Source organism: Puma concolor, chromosome A3, assembly GCF_028749965.1.
Source record: "Puma concolor isolate L17-30 chromosome A3, mPumCon1.1.hap2, whole genome shotgun sequence".
Taxonomy (NCBI): domain Eukaryota; kingdom Metazoa; phylum Chordata; class Mammalia; order Carnivora; family Felidae; genus Puma; species Puma concolor.
The window spans coordinates 66702334-66720815 of NC_141669.1; the positions used below are offsets into that span (position 1 = coordinate 66702334).

General features: G+C 37.1%; 1 long non-coding RNA gene across 3 annotated transcripts in view; it reads right to left on the bottom strand.

Moving 5' to 3' along the window:
- Positions 1 to 700: 700 nt before the first annotated feature.
- The window catches only part of LOC147582518 (uncharacterized), a 37273-nt gene continuing 19491 nt past the window's right edge, over positions 701 to 18482 (bottom strand). Inside the window, exons 3-5 of one of the 3 annotated variants that reach the window (XR_015249219.1) lie at positions 10040 to 10173; positions 2656 to 2827; positions 701 to 2083 (exon numbers count right to left, since the gene is read on the bottom strand). This is a non-coding gene — a long non-coding RNA (uncharacterized LOC147582518). Of the gene's footprint in view, positions 2084 to 2382; positions 2828 to 10039; positions 10174 to 18482 lie in introns of those variants that run through there. The other 2 variants (XR_015249217.1, XR_015249218.1) reach the window with 2 other exon arrangements.

Consider the following 18482-nt stretch of genomic DNA (forward strand, 5'->3'; position numbering starts at 1 on the left):
TAACAAAATTGATAAAATTTAGGGCACCTGGGTGGCTCAGTTGGTTAAGTGTCCGACTCCAGCTCAGGTCAAGTTTCTGACTTCAGCTCAGGTCATGATCTCACGGTTTGTGGGTTCGAGCCCCATGTTGGGCTCTGTGCTGGCAGCTCAGAGCCTGAATCCTGCTTTGGATTCTGTGTCTCCCTCTCTCTCTGCCCCTCCACTGATTGTGCTCTCTCTCTCTCTCTCTCTCAAAACATAAAATAAACATTTAAAAATTGATAAAATTATTATGAAATTAATCAGGAAAAGGAAGAAAGAACAAATAACAAATATCAGAAGTAAAAAAGAGAACAGCACTACTGACTCTGCACATGTAAACAAATAATAAGAGCATATTATTGACATCTTTTGCCAGTAAGTTTTGAAAATTTAAATGAAGTAGAAAAAAATCATAGAAAAACATATCAAACTGGCATCAAAAGCAATAGAAAACTCTAAAGTCCTATAACTATTAAAGAAATTAAGTCAGTAATTTTTTTAAAAAAGCCTGCCCACAAAGAAAATTCCAGGACTAGATGACTTTACTCTTAAGTTCTCCCAAACATACAAAGAATAAATAATTCCCATTTTACATAAACTCTTCCAAAGAATAGAAAAATAAGAAATATTGTCCAATTCATTTAATGTGGCTAGCATAATTTTGATACCAAAACCTGACAATGACAATATAAGAAAGATTATTACAAAAAAAAAAAATGTGTCAGTACTGGTTTAATAATTGTAATAACTGTATCATGCTGATGCAAGATTTTAATAATAGGTAAAATTGTGGATGGTGGCAAGGGTGAATGGAAACTCTACTTTCCATTTAATTACTCTGAAAACCAAAGTTTATTATTTAAAAATTTTTAACTGTGAGAAAAAAAAGAAAAGAAAAATACATTACAGACCAAACTCACTTATGACCAGAGAGATGCAAAAATTCTAATAGAATATCCATAAATCTAATCTAGCAACATGTACAAATAATAATAGATCATGGTTAAGGTGTATTTATCCTAGAAATTCATGGCTGGTTTAATATTAAAAAATTAAGTAATGTAATTCACCACATTAACAAATTAGAGAAAAATAATATGATCATCTCAATAGATGCAGATCAAAGCACTTAATAAAATTTAACACTCACTTATGATTTAACCAAATAAAACTCTTAGCAAACAACAAACAGGAGGAAATATTTTTAATCTGATAAAGGATATTTACAAAACATACAGCAAATATCACACTTAATTTAAATGCTAAAATTTTTCCTTTGGAAATCAGGAACAGAACAAGGAAGACTGCTATCGCTGTTTCTTTTTGTTGTTTTTTTGTTTTTGTTCTTGTTTTTGTTTTTTGTTTTGTTTTGTGAGAGAGAGAAAGAGGGGGGAGGAGCAGAGGAAGACAGAGAATCCTAAGCAGCCTTCAGCTCCACACCCAGTGCAGAGCCTGACTCCGGGCCTCAATCTCACAACCATAAGATCATGACCTAAGCCAAAATCAAGAGTCAGACACTTAACCAACTAAGCCACCTAAGTACCTGGCTATCACTGTTTCTAATCAACATTGTAGGGAAGGACCCATTCAGGAAGAAATTTAAAAAATTAAAAATAAGAAACTAAAGTAGAGAAAAAAAACTATCATTATTTACAGATGATAATGATTTTATACAAAACCCAAATAAACTGTTATAATTTAGACCAAGAAGGTTTAGTAAAGTCACTGAATATTAATTCAATGTCCAAAAACTCTATTTCTTCTCTATACCAGCAACAAATGGAAAACCTAAGTTTATAAAAGACATCATTTACAATAGCATTAAACATTACCAATTACTTAGGAATAAATCTAATGAAAGATTTCTAAGACCTTTATAAAGAAAATCTTAGAGGGGTGCCTGGGTGGCTCAGTCGGTTAAGCATCTGCCTTCTGCTCAGATCATGATCTTGTAGTTTGTGAGTTCAAGTCCCATATCGGGCTCTCTGCTGTCAGCACAAAGCCTGCTTTGGATCCTCTGTCCCTTCTCTCTCTGCCCCTCCCTTGCTTGTGTGCTCTCTCTCTAAAAAATAAATAAACATTCCCAAAAAACATCATAAAACTTTGTTCAGAACACTTAAGACAACTTAAGTAATGGAGAAGAATACTATATTCAACTATTGGAACACTCAATAGTAAAACTATGTAACTTCTTCCCCAAATTTATTTGTAGATTCATGCAATCTTATCAAAATCACAAGCTTTTATGGTACTTGACAAACTACTTCTAAAATTTATATTGACGCAAAAGGCCAAAAGCAATCAAGGCACTTGTATTAGTTTCCTGGAGATGCTCTATGTAACAAAGTACCACACACTGGGTGACTTAAAATAACAAATTTATTGTCTCATATTTCAGGTGGCGAAAATTCTAAAATCTGGGTGTTACAGGATTCCTTTGAAACCTGTACAGAGAATCCTTCCTTGTGTCTTCCTATCTTCCAGCGGTTTCCTGAAAATCTTCAGCTTTTCTTGGTTTGCAGCTGCATAACTCCAATCTCTGCCTTCGTGGTCACATAGCCTTCTCCCTGTGCCTCTGTCTTTATATGGCCAGCATATTATAAGAATACCCATTATATTAGAATAAGGGCTCACCTGGGGCGCTTAGGTAGCTCAGTAGGTTGAGCATCAGACTCTTGATTTCAGCTGAGGTCATGATCTTACAGTTCATGAGACTGAGCCCCACATCATTCTCTCTCCCTCTCTCTCTCTGCCTCTCACCACTCCCTTGCATGAGCATGAGTGCAAACACTTTGTTTCTCTCCCTCTCAAAAAAAAAAAAAAAAGATGAATAAATATTAAAAAAAAAGAATGAGGGCTCACCCTACTCCAATATGACCACATCTTAATGAATTACTACTGTAATCACCCTATTTCCAAAAAAAAAAAAAAGTCATATTCTGAAGTTTTAGAGATGTCAATATATCTTTTGGGGGAAGGATACAATTCAGCTCATAACAGTACTTTTGAAGAGAAAACATCCAGAAGAAAATTTGTTCTACTGGACAACAAGACATATTACAAAGCTATAGTAATCAGAACATTATGGTATTGGCACAGGGACAGAAAAGTAGATGAAAAATAGAGCAGGAGATCTGAGAAACACCATAGAAATAGGTTTGTGTGACACCTGGCTTGTGACAGAGATGGCACTGCAGAGCAGTGAGGATGGAATGAACTTTCCAAAAGATGATACTGGGACAATGAAAAAAATGAAACTGGACTCTTATATCATGCACAAAACTGAAATCCAGCAAATTTTAGAAAACACAGGATTATTTCTTCTTGACTTTGGACAAGGGAAGGATTTTTTTTTTTTTTTTTGAGAGACAGAGAGTGCAAGCAGGGGAGAGAGAGAAAAAGGGAGAGAGATTCCAAAGCAGGCTCCATGCTCAGTGTGGAGCCCAACATGGGACTCAATCCCACAACCTGGGATCATGACCTGAGCTAAATCAAGAGTATAATGCTCAACTGACTGAGTCACCCAGGCACTCCAGGAAGGATTTTCTAAACAAGCACAAAAAGTACTCATATTAGAAAAAATGACTGATGAATTAAAATTAAGAACTGCTTATAAACAACAATATAGAGTGTAAAGAACTCTCAGAATAGGAAAAGATATTTGGAATGCATATAACTAATAAGTAATTATTATCCAGAATATAAGTAACTGCTACAAATAACAAGGAAAAAGTACACAGGAATAAAAATAGGGAAAAGATTTGAATATCCAATATCCAGTTGCTAAACTGTGCTCAGGTCATGATCCAGGGTTGTGGGAGAGTACCCTGTGTCAGGCTCCACGCTGAGGGTGGAGCCTACTTAAGATTCTCTCTCTCCCTCTCCCTCTGCCCCTCCCTCATGTTCTCTCACTCTCTCTCTCGAAAATAAATAGATAGATTAATTAATTAAAACATTTTTAATGAAGAAAAAGATGCTAAGATCAAATTGATCAAATCTTTGAGGAAACACTAAAGTTATAGAAGAAAGATGAGACAAATAATTGCTGGCAGAAAGGTGGGGAAAACAGAAAACATAATGTAAAGAAACCAAAGGAGGAAAGATTTTCAGTATTTTTCCAGCAGTGGTTTGGAGGACTGAGAGAAAGTGATTGTGCTCAGTGATGGAAAAATTTTTAGTCACCTTAAACAGAGTGGCTTCAGCAGATTGTTGAAGGCAGAAGTCAGGCTACAAACAGTTTTGGACTTTCTGGATCACCCTAATGCAGAGAAAGTGAATACGGTCCTTTCAAGACTTTTGGTAGTAAAAGGGAAATAACATGAGTAGTAAATCAAAAGAAAAGGGCCTTTTTCCAGATAAAGAAGAGTACCATGATTTCAGACAAATAGACTACAATGAGGAAATATTAAAGATGCAAGATGGTGTTCAGAGTAGAGGGAACAATGTTCTGAGAGACAGAAGAACACAAGTGCAGGAGCTAGTCTTTGAAAGGAGGAAGAACACACCCTGTTTGAGGCAGAAGGATCTTCGATAGCAAAGTGTACAATATTAAAAACTCAGAGACCAAAACATTAATAAAAGAAAACTCTGTGCACTGTTGATGTAAATGTAAATTGGTGCAGCCACTATGGAAAACAGTGTAGAGTTTCCTCAAAAAATTAAAAATGGAACTATGTGGTCCAGCAATTCTACTTCTGGGTATTTATCCAAAGAAAATGGAAAAACTAACTCAAAAAGATACACGCACCTTCATGTTCATTGCAGCATTATTTTCAAAAGCCAAGACATGGGAACAACATAAGTATTTATTAACAGATGAATGGATAAAGAAAATACAGAGGGGCACCTGGGTGGTTTAGTCAGTTGAGCCTCACAGTTCATGAGTCCAAGCCCCACATTGGGTTCACTGCTCTCAGTGCAGAGCCCACTTTGGATCCTCTGTCCCCCTTTCTCTCTGCCCCTCCCTTGCTCATAGTCTCTCTAAAAAAATAAAAACATTAAAAGAAAAAAATAAAAGAAAATATGATATAGATATGTAGATAGATCTAGATAGATAGAAGGATAAATATATATAGAGAGAGAATGACATATTATTCAGCCATAAAAAATAAAATCTTGCCATTTGTGACAACATGGATAGACCTTAAGGGCATTACTCTAAGTGAAATAAGTCACCTATTAAGTCATAGAAAGACAAATAAAGATGTTCTCACTTATATGTAGAATCTTAAAAAAAGAAAAAGAAAAAGAAAAAAGCAACCCAGCTCATGGATACAGAAAACAGATTGCTTGTTACCAGAGGCAAGGAAGAGGTGGGAAAGGGGAAATGGCAGTCAGAGAAATTAGTGAAGGAAGTCAAAAGGTACAAACTTCCAGTTATAAAATAAATCAGTAATGAGAAATGTAATGTACAGCATCGTGACTACGGTTAATAATACTATATTGCATAATTGAAAGTTGCTAAAAGAGTAGATCTTTTTAAAAAAAGAAAGTATTTTTACTTTTAATGTTATAATGGAGTCTTATAATGGAGTCCAATCATTAATAGAATTGATTCCCCAAACAAAGAATACAGCAGGTATTGAAGGGAAAAAAATGCAAGGTTACCAAGGTAACAGGAATTCTGTTGATGGCGGGCAAAAGCAGTCATTTCCTCATATGGTTACCATATGGGCAAGGATCACCACCTACTACATATAGATGGCAGAAGTTGGAGATGAATTATTTTTTTCATGAGGAACTTCTCAGTAAAGACTCAGAACGTCTTCATTACTTAGGGGCTTGTGTTAAACAAAGTGTTGTTGCCTTGGTTCTGTTTTTACTGGGGTTCATGATGTGCTATTTTTGTTGTTCTCAGAATTACAGTCATCTGCAGTCAATGAGTGTGATAAAGTGTAGACCTTGAGGAAAATGCAAAATGTTTGAGCTGGACAGTGTAGGAAACATGAGAGGGAGTCAGTTGTAGACTGCATTCCAAATATTCCAAAATATCAAAGAGGGTGAAAACAGGAAACTCATCTAATCCACCATCATCATTACATCTGGGAGTGGGGGGGTGGGAATGAGGCCTAGAGAAATGGCTTAAAGAAAAGCAAAGTTTGGAACACAGGACCATCAACCCATAGTCCAGTGTTCTTTATGCCTTACCATATTGCCATGTAAAATCAAAGTTTTTTTGAGCCCAATTCCTTCTTTTTTGAGTTATGTTAATGCGCACATAGGAATGGAATCCTAGCATTAACAGTAAAATTATCAGTTCCCATACTTTCAGATGCATGTTAGGTGTCTTTGATTATCCTTATTCTGGTCTTTGCCAAACTCTCTGGTCTAGGAGAGACCAGAGAATATCTAAGCACACGATATTTCTTTTTTAAATTCCAAAAATAAATTGTAAGTACTATAGGGATAAATTTAGAATAAAAAGTTATCCAATAGTATAGGATTTTGTATAAAACTGGTATTTAAAAAAAATTTCCAATAGCTTCCTAATTTCTAAATTTAATCAAGAGCTCACTTAGAGTGAGATAAATTAACCCGAGGAACTATTAAAATAAATGTACTTATTTAATCACAAAATGTATTAAAATATTGAAAATTTCTAAATCTCTTACTAATTAATATCAAATCATATTATTAAGCTGTCCTGGAAATTACAAAAAGTTTAAGTACAGCTTGAGGACAAGAATAAAAGGGTAGGGAAACACTTCATTAATCTTATTAATCTTACATTTTAATCATCCCAAAGATTAGTAAAATGTTGATGTGTATAAAATAGCCAAATGAAGCTAATCAATTTATGTAAAAATGAGAAAGCCATGGAAAATGTCTTTCTATAAAACTGTGGTACTACTTTTTAAATGATCAGTTTCTGTTTTTAATTATCTTCTATTTGCAGAATAGCAATCTGACTATATACTCTAGGAAAAATCATAATTAGATAAGGCTCATTTTCTTAAAGTTATCCATGTTAGATCTGAATGTGAAGAGTTGTCAAAAACAATCTCAAGGCAGCTGTTTCCAATTATGCTTATTTTGACAACTGAAAATGAGTAAACAAACCAAAAATAGTTTAATATTTTGACCAATGCAGCTCCTTAATGCTAAACAAAATTATGCTTTATAGTGGTATAAAATTTAAAAAGCACATTTTAGTGCTTAAACAGGAAGGAATTATTTTCTTAAGTTCTGCAAAAGTTAATTATTATACAAATTCAGGTAGATGATATACAAAGCATATTTTCATAAACAAAAGAATTCCAAAGAAATCATGCCTCATCAGTAAATGAGATACTCAAATCCACTCAACACAAGCAATTATAAAAGGTTTCCACCATATGTGATTTTTGAGGGATGAGTCAAGTATAATGTCAGTATCAATAATAATATAAATATGACTTGGATCTCCTAAATATTCTCCATCCTGCAAAAGTAGATTCGTACCTACCTTCATTCTTTAAAAAACAAAAAAGCACTTTTATAGGAATTTTAACTGTTTGGAAGGATATTTTTTCATATATGGAAACAAAGTATAAATAATACCGATGAGGCAAAAAGGAAAAAGAGAAGAAATGTGAACAAGAGTTGTCAAGCATACAAAAGTCCTAGAATAATACAGTGAAAACAGTATAGGAATCCGGGTTGTCCTCATCTAGACTGCTATGAAATATTGGGGACACCATTTAATCTTTGTATTTTTTGGCCAAACATCTTTTTTTAATGCTTATTTATTTTAGAGAGATTGAGAGAGAGACAGAGAGAGAGAGAATGAGCAGGGGAAGGGCAGAGAGAGAGGGAGATAGAGTCCGAAGCAGACTCCAGGCTCTGAGCTCTCAGCACACAGCCTGACACAGGGCTCAAACCCATGAACTGTGAGATTATGACCTGAGCCAAAATCAGACACTTAACCTACTGAGCCACCCAGGCACCCCTGGCCAAATATCTTTAGAATAAGGACCCATTCTTCCTTCATTACAAATCTGCATTTTTCTTTGAAGCTTGCATTAAGACCCTTTTATGGAAGTAATAGGGACTTTTCTCAATAGAAAACAAGTGAAGATTCCAAGGCAGCTTTGACCTTATGCATAAAATCCTGTAAAACACTAGAAGGTCTGCCCGCTCCCAGATACCTATTCAATTATCCTGACATCATCTGAAATTTCCACTAATTTGTTATATAAGTAGAGTTTATTTGGGGATAAGGAATTAATTCTAAAACATTCCTATTGTAAAAGTGTAAAATGTTATATTGATGCTAATATTTTTCCAACCGTCTACCTTCCTGTACGTGTCTAGGAACAGGTGTGTATAAGGGAAGTAGACACAATTATTTCAGGTCAATGAATCCCATCCTTCCTCTGGATGGTAACAACGAAGAAAAGATCCAGAGCATGAGATATTGTCTAAAAGCAAGTTTGTGAGGGATCTGAGGGTGAAGTCCTTAAACACAGCCATATGGGAACAGCCATGTTGTACCAGACACTTGGGGGCAGTAGGAAAACCAAAAAACAACATTTTCGTATTTCACCATTTGATCTCCTAAATACCTTCTGTTGCCAGAAGTATTCACAGTATAATAGCATGTTGAATGTACCAGAAGAAAGCAACAAGGTACAGTACTGTTAAGATTTATGTGTTTCCACATTTGGTAAAATGGGCTGTTTCTTCATACATCTGTGCCTTGTTTTCTACCTTTGAGTTTGAGTTCTGCTTATCCCAAACTCCTTATCTGCAGGCCAGGCATAAAACACAAGACCAGTCAGGACCATTCTACCTTAACATTAAACAATTAAGGCTAGAGAGCAGGAAGGAGAAGCAGGGAATAGCCATCCTTATATATTTCGAAAACGAAATACCATGACTTTCCATATTGGAAATGTCAAGCCATCCCATGGACTAACATTAGGATCAAAACCAGATGATTATCCTGTTTTTCCTAAGAAAAAATTACACCCTCCTTCATTTAAAAACCAGAATCTAATTTTTATCTTGGAAAAAAAAAAAAAAAACAGCTCTTTAAAGTAAATATTTCCCCAAAAGAAAATCAGCTAATTTACTTGGGTGGAGAAGAGGAGAGGGGAGAGATAGAAGAGGAAAGAGAAATGAATTGAGGTTTGTGTGAGGCATAAGTAATTTGAACTCCGGACATGAACATGGATCTCTACGATTAGTAATTGTTCTGCTATTCCGGGGGAGAGCAGAGACGAAGCTAGAGTTGAAAACAATTCAGGATTGACCAGAGATGAAAGCACTAATTCCAGTGCGGGTGGGGGATAGGATTCAAAATGCTGGAAAGCTTTGTTTTCCTCACCCTGTGTCTTGGAACCGCCAGATCAGAAGTTGGCAACTCTATATTAAACATCATAACAGCTGGGATGAGGAAACTCTTCACAGAAGGGCCACCCCAAAAGTCAGGAATGAAAAAATGCTAGAGGAATAAACACAACAAAATCCCTAAGGAAAATATATCTGGCCACTGGGTGGGTATTAGCCTTGTGTCATACTTGGTATGCACTGGAATTTTCTTCCTTTAAAATAAAGACTACTTTCCTTTCAGAAAGTTGCCTGATTTTTAGGTATTCACCCATCTTTCACAAAGAACTTCAATTCTGAGTATATAGTGCTCATAAAGGCTTTATTTTTAGGGGAAATATGAGCACAATCCCTTAATCTAGAGTTTGAAAACATTACTTATAAGAGCCATTGGACAAGAAAAAAGAGGAAATGTTGAACAATTTCTCCTTTTGGAAGAAACAGGTTGATTTTCTACAATGTCATTTACCCTGAAGGGCATATAAGACTATAGTCAAGTCCTAGGATGCCTCTTAGTAGAAATACAATAATTACCCTACCTTCATTCTGTATCTTTTCTATGTTTCAGTCTACTTAAACTCCTTCCCCTGGTGCCTCAGCATCCAAAACTCTGTCATGGTTCCCCCAAAATGATAGCTTTTTTTTACCACAAAAAAGGTATTTCACACAAGAGAAGTTATGCACTAAACTTGGCCCTAAATGTTCATACCTTTGCTTTCACTTTATTTACTGACTCTCTTCCCATCCTCTCATGACCTCTTATGCCCATCATCTGGTGTGAAAACACAGCATTTAAAAACTACAAGGTGAGAACGTATCCCATGAGCAGGCAGTCAGAAGACTCTGGAAAATAATGTTGAAACACGATCAAAGTCAAGGGCAGAAAGAGTATCCAAATAGACAACAAAAGATTCAGTTCCTTAACAGAGCTTTTTAACATTAAAGAGAAATCCAGAAAAACAAAGCTTTCATAATATAATTTGTGCCCTCCCCCTCACTGAACAATGAATTTTCTAAGTATACATCAGAGAAAATACTAGAACGTATTGACTTTGGGTAGCAACATGGGTAGATATATTTTCTTCTCTAGACTAAGGAAGGAATAGATTTCAAGTGTAATACATGAGATTTGTGTTAGACTTTTTTTTCTAACTAACTTTAGGGGAATAAGTTACTGGAATACAGCCCCAGAAGACCTCCTCTGGAAATTTTCAGAATAAGTTAGTTATTGGACAGAGGTTCCTGGAAAAACTAGGTGAGAGCTTCTTTAAGCCAGGGACAGGCTAGATAGAGTAATGTATGTGAACACTGGCTTGGCAGTCAAGTGTATTCTGGGTGTGAATTCTGCTTCTACCAGTTATCATATTGGTGATCTCAGGCAAGTTACTTAGCCTTTAAAAGTCCCAGTTTCTGAGCTATAAAAGTGAAGGTAATACCACTTCAATTCACTACAACTTCAACAGCGTTGCTATAAGAATCAAATGAAGTGGGGCGCCTGGGTGGCGCAGTCGGTTAAGCGTCCGGCTTCAGCCAGGTCACGATCTCGCGGTCTGTGAGTTCGAGCCCCGCGTCAGGCTCTGGGCTGATGGCTCAGAGCCTGGAGCCTGTTTCCGATTCTATGTCTCCCTCTCTCTCTACCCCTCCCCCATTCATGCTCTGTCTCTCTCTGTCCCAAAAATAAATAAACGTTGAAAAAAAAAAAAATTTAAAAAAAAAAAAAAAAGAATCAAATGAAGTAAGTAAGTACTGGCACATGGAATACAAATAGTGATAATAATAGTAATAATAGGGGCTCCTGGGTGGCTCAACTGATGAAGCGTCCAACTCTTGATTTCAGTTCAGGTCATGATTCACGGTTGCAGGATTGAGCTAAGATTCTCTTTCCCTCTCTCTCTATTCCTGTTCCCATGAATACTACTACAGCTCCTCCTCTCTCTCTCTCTCTCTCTCCTTTTCAAAATAATAATAATAATAATAATAATAATAATAATAGTAATAATAGCTAAAGTGTATCTAGTGATTACCAAGTGCCAAGCACTATTACCCACTATGCAACTTATTACTGCTACTACCATACATATTTATCAACATATCCCCAGTACCTAGCACAATGCCTAGCATAATAGGCATTCAGTAGCTATTTCTTGTATTGAATTAAATTTCTCAGCATTACTTAGACTCAGGCAAGAAGTGAACAGTCCAGTCAACCAAATGAATTATCTCTCAAAAAGCATGACTGTTATTTTTTTTCATTGAATTTACTTGTTTTCTTTTTAATTTTAGTAAACTGAATGGATTTGGGTAGCTTATACCCTAATATTCATGAATGGCAGAAGATAAAACTACAGACTAATTTTGCTTATAAACACAGGCATAAATATCCTCAATCATGAGTGGCCTTGAACACATGATATGTAGCATTTTGTCATTTTATTGAGAAGCAGATTTGAACCACACACAAGAGAAGACCAATATATGAGGACCAGTCATAAAGATATGCTTGGTGTGTGCACTGGAGGAGGGCCCACTGAGAAGGCAGCTTTGCCCTTCTCTAGATCATTATCTTTGTAGTAAGTCATAAAGTTGTGGAGGGAAAGGCTTCTTTGTGGAATAATAGGCCCCCACAACCAGCCTATAGTAGTATTCATGAATTTGGGAATTCTAAAAGGAATTGGGACAAATTCCTAGTAGATGTGAAGGATATATCATAAAGAATGTGGTAACTGTGAGAATTATAATCAGATCATGTAAAAGCTACCCAGTTGGAAGACCAAATAAATTCTCAGAAATTCAGCAATAAATGCTGGTGCAAGGGGCACCTGTGTGGCTCAGTCGGTTAAGCATGCAACTTCGGCTCAGGTCATGATTTCACAGTTCAAGAGTTCAAGCCCTGTGTCAGGCTCTGTGCTGACAGCTCAGAGCCTGGAGCCTGCTTTGGATTCTGTGTCTCCCTCTCTCTCTGCCCCTCCCCCACTCATGCTCTGTGTCCTCTCTCACTCTCTCAAAAATAAACAAACATAAAAAAATGCTGATGCAAACTTACAAAATTCAGTTAATCTTTACCTTATTTTTATAAGTATGATATGTTCATGATTTCCTGTTTAATTATCTTAAGATACTTTTTTAAAAAAGCTTTTAGAACATTTTCACATTTTCTAAAATATTACAAGCAATCAAATGTCAAGCCTACCATAATAAAATGTACATGCAGAAAATATGAAATTGCTTGCATTGTAACATTAACTTAACCACATTACAGAGTAAATATTATGTTCTTTTAACATCATAAGAGTAAACTAATGGCTCAGAAACAACATGTGTGATCTGACTAAATTAGTGTTACTATGGAAACTTGATATTTTCAATTTCCCAACCCTTAAGGTCAATTTCAACACTGCAGTATGCTGTGTTTTCCATTTTGCTGCTATAGTTCAGTACAATAGAAAAGCATGCTGCAAATCAAAGTTATTAAGGACTCTAAACTAAAACTGGGAAATAAAAGTAGGAAAAACTATATTCTTCTTTCAAAAAGTTCAGTCATATGTCATCTATGGTTCATTCCATAACCCAAGTCCTCATCTGGCTTGTCTTTATTTTTCCCAACAGTTCACTGGCAGATTCACAAACTCAAAATAAATAGTATTTTTCCACTATCTAATTCTGAATTTGGCAGGGAAACTCAATGATGAATCTATTCCTACCTCAAAAAATGTTTTCTTTTATACATTTCACTCACTCATACTCACTCAAGGCTGTAGACTAGAGAAATAACAACTTTATTGTGTTGTGTGTGTGTGTTGGGGTTGGGAGGGAGGTTCTATCATCTGTTTCTTAGGAATAAGTCAAAATACAAATCCAATCCTAATAATCTGAAGTTTCGAATAGGAATAATCCATTTTTCCACCACTTCCCTTCTTGGATTCCTTCCAGACCATCTGAAGAGAAATCTCACAGGCTTTATCACTATGAAGAGGATATTCCTTAATGTCCTGAATTAGTAAAGACCCCTCACAATGGCAGGTGACACTGCGTGCTCACAGCCTCACTTACCCCCAGCTTGATTCTTTAAAATACAAATGCTTCACAGTCTACACAAACTTTTAACCAGCTAACTGCATTGGGCTTACAGTAGTAAAATAATGTAAACAGTAATTTTTAGGGGTGCCTGGCTGGCTCAGTTGGTGGGGCATGCAGCTCTTCATCTTGGGGTTATGAGTTCAAGCCCCACATTAGGTATAGAGATTATTCAAAAATAAAATCTTTAAAAAACAAAACAGTAATTTTTTTATTTACTTCACCACGCACAAATAAAGGGTTATTTTTATCTAAAAAGCTTTCCCTACTAATTTTTTTCTTACTTTTTCAAGTTAAACTTAGTCCCAATCACTCTCTACCTACCAATTCTACCTTTCTATCATAAAACAGTCTTAAAAGCTCATTCATTCTAATTTGGAATCAATGCCAGGGAAGTGACACAACGTGAACCACCCTGTTTGTTTCATGTAGGTGCCTAGAAACAACTTACAGTTTCTATTTGGAAAGAGACAAACCTGGGTTATACATGGATTTTTACTGTGGAATCTGTTAACATTTCTTTTGCAAGCATCACCTTCAGTTTATGTGAGGAAACTTGTCCCCAGGGCATTATTTTAAGGAGTTTGTGAATTCATACTGCATAATGCCTCCAAATTAATTTTACCAAAGCAATTTTGACCATTTCACTACCCTACTCAAAAATGCTCAATGATCCTCTTTCTTTCTACATTGCCTACAGGCTAAAGTTCTAAAAGGCTCTCAACAATCTGGCAGCAATTAGTTCCTGGGACCTCACTTCCTATCCTCCCTACACAGACTCTCTCTTCTAACCAGGGCAAGGAGCTTAAAATTCCTGTCCAGTGGATTATGATGTGTGCTGTGGACCAGGGAAAGCTATGTATTGTATTCTAGCCTCTCTTTTTCCAATGAAAGTTTTATTGAAGTTATCCTGTTCTTTCTCCACAATTCCATATTGGTTGTGTTACAAGTGGACCCCTTAGATAATAACTGTGAAGAATGGTATCCATACCTGATAGAGATAGACAACCCCCAGAGAAGCTGGACTTGGAGTTTGAATTGACCTTTGGATTGTCTCCCTTTCACAGAGGCTGTAAATGCATGTTAACAGTGTATGGGTAGGGAGGAAGATATGTATGGATGCTGAGAGTAGCCAGAGGCAGACTGTAGAGGACGCTGTGGATGCCTCCCAAACATATCACCCACTCCTTTCGTGGATCAACCATGCTGTTTGGCAGCAAAACACATCTCCCACTACAGGTGGACCTTAATCTGTCTAAGCCAATCATTGTCATCCTGTATTCCTTGAAACTAACATTGGCTCATAACCCAAACCTAAGTCACTCAGTAGCTGTTATTCACCTGGCCACTGTAATTGGCTTAAGGATGGTACAATCAGAGCAAATCCGAGAAGTTTTGTCCAGTGGCTAAAAGAGGCAAGTCTCTTCTCCTGGATATGAACGAGGAATCATATAAGCCAGATGTAGTAATCAGACTTTAAGGTGGCCCCCAATGATTCTAGTCTCCTGATATTCACATTTTTGAATAATACCCCTTTCACAGTGTCCCTGAATTGGTCTGTATGACCAATAGAGTGGGGAAGAAATGATGGTATGTCATTTCAGAGATTACATTATAACATACAGGGTTCTCTCTCCTCCTTTTCCCTCTCCTTACCCCTTTCTCTCTCTCATCACTTGCTCTCTGGAAAGCCAACTGCTATAACATGAGAAACCCATACACAGGCCCATCTAATAAGGAACTGAAGCCTCCAGCCAACAGCCAAATGAGTGAATTTGCAAGTAGACTCTCCAGCCCCAGTGAAGCCTCAGATGACCGACCACAGCCTGGCTGACATCTTAACTCCTGCCTTGTGAGAGACTCTGAGATAGAGTCTCTCAGCTAAGCCATGCCTAGATACCTGTTGCACAGAAATTGTGAGATAAGAAACGTTGACTGCTTAATTCATAAATTTTGAAGTGATCGTTATGCAGCAATAGTTAACTTATACACTTGAGGAATCATCTCGCAACCAACAAGAACACCAAGCTGATAATAAAGAGAAGGCTATGAGAACAGTGGAGAAATGGAGCTACAGCCCTAATTAATGCACCCTACAGCCCCCTTTACCTCTAGTTCTCTTTAGCTACATAAGCCAATAAATAAATGTCCTTTATTTTTTTAAGCCAATTTGCATTAGGTTTCCAATATTTGCAAAGAAAAGTTGGCTAATGAAGAATTTGTTTGAGGGGACTCAATACCTTCCAGTGCGACCTCCAAACCACCCTGATCTCTGCCCATTTCCTCATACAGCAGCCCTTTGTCTCTGCCCACTTACTCTTACCCATTCTTCATGGCATTGCTCAAGTCTCACCTTTTCTGATCTGATGACCACTGCAAGCAGGTATCCAGGTCATCTCAATTCAGATAGTACTTTTGCTGTCACTTCTGTTCGTTTAGCACTTGTCATACACTCTCTTATCTTTGATGAGTATATGTTTATCTAGATCGTAACCTCATTGAAAGTAGGAACCGTTTTTATGCGCTTTTAATTGCCATAATTCTCATGATAGTAGACACTTGTTAAATATTGTTTGATTGACTCTATCAGTCAGGATTTCTTATGCAAAAGTGAACTACCTGACTTGGAATCAAAGATCTTCATTCTGGCAGGTCAGATGCCAAGATACCTGCTGTAGGAAAAGGAATAATCAGAAGAAAGGAGGGGGTTGTCTTTTTACTGGTCCATATTTTCTCAATTCCATTCCTTTTGAGCATACAATAATGAAGGATTTTAAAGATTCTACTTGATTCCTGACAATATCATCTCATAAAACTTTCTGTGTATTTGAAAAGGATACATAGCTCTCCAGGTAAGTCATGACTATTACATATATTTTTGTAGCAAATGTAATAGCCATTCTAAACAGCCTGAATTCAGAGTACAACTTCCAACCACTAACAACATTCTGGGACAGCTCCTACAGTTTTGAAACGACTATGTTAAAGAAATCCAGTCCAATTTAAAACTTTACTTGCAGCCCCTTCCTTCCTGTAGGCCAGGCCATTTGTGACTAGGGCCTGAAACGGGAAAGGGGACTGGTTTCCCCTTCACTTTTCCATCCTTCCTTCTCGAGTGGTGGGCTTGAGGGTTGGAGCTGCTAGTAGAAGCAGAGATAGAAAGGGACAAGTGTCTCTTTCAGTGCTGCATTAGGGCTTTCTCTTGGCTGATGCTGCTTATTGGCCTCTGGGTGGCAGACATCCTGACGCTGGCTCTTCCATGGGGTACATGTGAGGGTTCTTTAGAGACTACTGAGGGGTGTCCACAGGACAAAGTCTTCACCTTGATCTAATACTCCCCAGTTGCTACGGCCTCTTATGGAGGGTACTGGCAAGTCAGCTCAAGTCCAGCTACTTTTCATGGAGGCTTCTTGACTTCTGGGAGGCTCACATATCACTGCCATGTCACAAGGTAGGCACAGACTGCTCTGCTAGCTCACTTCTCTCTGCCCTATTGTCTCATTTCGATTCTCTGTTCCTTCACTGATACAACCACTAGGATCAATCATATGGTTTGATGACAAAGAAATAAGATATCATTACCTTCTGGGACACCTAGGTGACTCAGTCGGCTAAGCATCTGACTCTTGATTTCGGTTCAGGTCATAATCTCACAGTTCACGGGATCGCGCCCTGTGTCGGGCTCTATGCTAACAGCACAGAGCCTTTTTGGGATTCTCTCTCTCCTTCTCTCTGTTCCTCCCCTGCTCTCTCTCTTTCTCGCTCTCTCAAAATAAACTTTTTTAAAAAAGATATCATTATCTTCTTTTAATCCCAATTTCTGCAGATGGTCCTCAGAGCACCCTCAAAGGGGAAGCCGCAGTGCTTTCCAGTAGGCCAAAATTCATGACTCTAACAACATGTCCACCTCCCCTTATCTAGACAAAAAGTAGATAGGGTTTGAGGAGTGGTTCAGCCTCAGATGATGATGGGCAGGGTACAGGGAGGAGTTTCCTGGAGGGAGAGAGAGTCATTTGTCTGACTCATTAAATCCTACAGGTAATATCTGGTCTCAATATTCAGAATATGGTGTACTTTGTCCTTAACTTTGCTCCTAGTTGCCAATTGCCCACTCAATACTCTGAAATACATGGCAAAGAAAGGAAACTTGGTCTGTTGGGGAAAACTGGGTTCTTGCCTCAGCTTGTGAGCATGAGCTACCACAATGCTATTATGGTAGTCTTAATTCTCCATATTTTCTCACTTGCAAAATGAGAATACGATTTACTTGATTGATCAGTTTCATATACAACACAAGCTAAAAAGAGAATCACATTAATTTCATTCAATATTTATCTTGTGTCTATAGAAGAGCATTCAGTGAAAAAATATTTTCAGTTTCTGAGCACTGATTTATAATTTCAGCTTGTAATGTATTATGTATAAGGTGTTAGGACTCTTGTGAGAATTCAGTGTGATCATGCAGGAGGATGGCTTTGCACAGAGGCAAGTACTCAATGAATATTACCCATCATTATTATCATCATCTCTGTGACCTTACACAAGTCATTTAAGCTCTCTGAGTCTTCATTTCCTCATTTTTAATTGAGGATAGTAACAGAGTTGTGAAGAGTCTATGAAACCATACTATCTGGAAGCAATTGTAAATTTCTTTGTAAATGTCAGATATTATTTATGAAACAAGGACATTAGACCTTTAAAGGATTTTCCTCTTCCAAAATGCTATGCATTTACTATTTGGTACTATGAAGAAGGAGAAAAAAAAATTCACCTTTCAATACGGTGTGTTGGAGTCATTAATAAATAAAAGCAGCAAACACTGCCTCATTCTATCCATGAACTCACAATTTCCACAGAGTGTAAGAGACTGTTCTCTTCTATCATACTTTCAATTTTTATCTGTTCTCTGAAATATTTTACCTCCTCAATGTGTACATTTCAAGCACCTTCACATAACCTAAAATGGAAAGGAAATTGCTTAAGAGGCAGTGGAAAACTACCAAAGAATCAGCCAATAAAATTTAGTCATGGGGTGACCTATTCCAGTTCCTAACATGTAACACACTGGTGGGAAATTT